We start from the raw sequence: 3,089 nt of genomic DNA, 5'->3' as shown, positions 1-3,089 counted from the left end.
GGGCGGCCGACTCAGCCTGGCTGCAGTGACGACGTGTCCACTTCTCCCGGCAGGCGGGCGGGCGGGCGGGACCGAGGGAGGGGCGGGCCGGCTGCGCGGAGCTCCGCGGGCGGCTGCGCCTGGAGGGAGGGAGGGTGGACGGCGCTGCTGCGGCTCCCCGCCCGGAGAGGGCAAGGAAAGGCGGCTTCGCGCTGGCTCCGGAGCGCCCGATCCCTGCTTCTCGGCAAGCCGTGGCTGGGCTCCGGGTGAACCGCCGAGGAAGGGGTGGCGCTGCTGCCTCCTCCAGGAAGGGGCCTGGCCAAGAGCTTCGAGCAGCCCCGGAGCGCCTCCAGCCCGTGCGGGGGATCCCTTGGGGCCGCGGGAGCTGGAGAGAGGGCTTCGCCTCCCTCTGGTTCCGTCCAGAGCAAAACTTGTGGTCCTGAAGACTTTCCTTGGGTGTTAAAGGTAAAGGTTCCCTTGCTCGAAAGCCAGTCGAATCCGACTCTAGGGTTGCGGTGCTCATCTCCGTTTCAAAGCCGAAGAGCCAGCGCTGTCCGAAGACGTTTCCGTGGTCATGTGGCCGGCATGACTAAACACCAAGGCACACGGAACGCTGTTACCTTCCCACCGAAGTGGTACCTATTTATCTACTTGCAATTTCTTGCTTTCGAACTGCTAGGTTGGCAGGAGCTGGAACTAGAGACGGGAGCTCACCCCGTCTTGCGGCATCCGGGTCTCGAACTGCTGAACTACTGACCTTCCACAGCCTGCAGTTCAGCGTCTTAACCACTTGAGCCACCGCAGCTCAAGTGGTTAACACCTTGGGTGTTAGAGACGGGTTTATCGTCGTGGCGAAACAGGCTCCGAATCCCTGCGTGCGTTAGGGATGCCAGTCTCCAGGTGGGACCTGGGCAACTCCCGGAATTCTTATAGCTCGTCTCCAGACTACGGAGATTAGTTCCTCTGGAGAAAATGGCTGCTTTGGAGGGTGGGCTCTAATGGCATTGTACCCCACTGAGGTTCTTGTTCTCCCCCAGGCTCCACCCCAAAATCTCTAGGAGTTTCCCAATCTGGAGTTGGCAACCGTAGCCCCGTCTCCCACCAGTGGTTAGGGAGGACCTGGCAACCTTAGTGTGTGGGTCTTCAGTGGAATTTGGTCATAAACAGAATCTGGGATAACATAACTTTAAATATTGCACTCTTGGCTTTCCGCAAACTATGCCAAACCAAACTATTCAAGAAGGATTTTTTGCGTAGGTAGTAGGATTGCACTGTGCAAAACGGTTTTACAGACTTGTTTGGATGAACAATTAGGGACTGTGGTCGATACTGGTGTGTCTTTCTTGTCCTAAAGAGGATCCAGGTTGACGTGATTTCTGTACCGCATAATGTAACGTGTGAATACCTAACACTTCAGTTTCTTCGGGTCGTTCCAGACTTCTGAAATCCTAATGCATTGCTCAGTGAATGTTCGTCCAGTTTTGTTGACTGTGCTGACTCACTACGTGTAAGAAAGGCAGGCTATAAATCATGGAAATAGAATAAACTCAAATGAAAGAAGTGCTGCTTTCTTGAGTAGACTGGCCATTTCTAGTCCTCCTTTAAATGATGGCTGAGTAGGCAAGGTTAGGCACAGAGGGTTGTCTTGGAGCAACTTCTTAGTGAAGCCAGAGGGGCCTTTTCCCATGTTCATCCATTCAGCAGTTTGCAGGTTTTCTTACGAAAACAAGATTTGGCCTGTCAATATGATGAAAGGTAAAATCCGAGTTGCAGCAAATGAAACTCTTGACTCTGGGAAGTGCAGACTTCTCATGCATGTGCCCCCCCCCCCAAGTATACTTACAATTTGTCAGTTTAGATTAAGGCCCATCCCGGGCGAGGGGCGGGGAAGGCGAGCCGCCTGCCTCCGGGAGGGAGGGAGAGAAGTGCCACGACTCCACACAGGCAGCCCAGCCTCTGCGAACCGCGTGCCCTCGGGCGGACCAGCCGCAGGCAGCCAGGCAGGCAAGGAGAGGCTGGCCGCGACGCAGGAAAGGCGCCCACGGCTGCGTTCAGGAGAGCGCCCAGGCAAGGCGGGGAAGAAGGCGCGTCCTGGGCCCGCCACGGAGGGAGGGAGATGGGGCGGGAGGGGCGCTTGTCCCGGCTGGCGTGGCCGGCCGTGGCATGTCCCGCGGAAGCTGCCCCGAGGCCGGCCTGGCCGGGGGGCGAGGGGCGGGTGGCCGCGCACGCCTCTCTCCCGCCGGCCTGGGGTGGAAACGCTGTTGCCGGGGAGGGGGCGGCGGCTCTTGCCGGCCCCCTCCTGCCGCCCTAAGGGTCGCCGCCTGCAAGCAAGGCGATTGCTGGTGGCGCGACTCTGCCGGCCTGCCGGGGTGGCCTCGGTCCGGGCGGCAGCGGTGCGCCTCCGGCGGGTGGGCGGCCGACTCAGCCTGGCTGCAGTGACGACGTGTCCACTTCTCCCGGCAGGCGGGCGGGCGGGCGGGACCGAGGGAGGGGCGGGCCGGCTGCGCGGAGCTCCGCGGGCGGCTGCGCCTGGAGGGAGGGAGGGTGGACGGCGCTGCTGCGGCTCCCCGCCCGGAGAGGGCAAGGAAAGGCGGCTTCGCGCTGGCTCCGGAGCGCCCGATCCCTGCTTCTCGGCAAGCCGTGGCTGGGCTCCGCGTGAACCGCCGAGGAAGGGGTGGCGCTGCTGCCTCCTCCAGGAAGGGGCCTGGCCAAGAGCTTCGAGCAGCCCCGGAGCGCCTCCAGCCCGTGCGGGGGATCCCTTGGGGCCGCGGGAGCTGGAGAGAGGGCTTCGCCTCCCTCTGGTTCCGTCCAGAGCAAAACTTGTGGTCCTGAAGACTTTCCTTGGGTGTTAAAGGTAAAGGTTCCCTTGCTCGAAAGCCAGTCGAATCCGACTCTAGGGTTGCGGTGCTCATCTCCGTTTCAAAGCCGAAGAGCCAGCGCTGTCCGAAGACGTTTCCGTGGTCATGTGGCCGGCATGACTAAACACCAAGGCGCACGGAACGCTGTTGCCTTCCCACCGAAGTGGTACCTATTTATCTACTTGCAATTTCTTGCTTTCGAACTGCTAGGTTGGCAGGAGCTGGAACCAGATACGGGCGCTCACCCCGTCT

The sequence above is a fragment of the Gekko japonicus genome, unplaced genomic scaffold (genome assembly GCF_001447785.1).
Source record: "Gekko japonicus isolate JY-2015 unplaced genomic scaffold, Gekko_japonicus_V1.1 scaffold3496, whole genome shotgun sequence".
NCBI lineage: Eukaryota > Metazoa > Chordata > Lepidosauria > Squamata > Gekkonidae > Gekko > Gekko japonicus.
The sequence above is the reverse complement of the archived record's forward strand: the minus strand, read 5'-3'. Positions refer to the sequence as shown.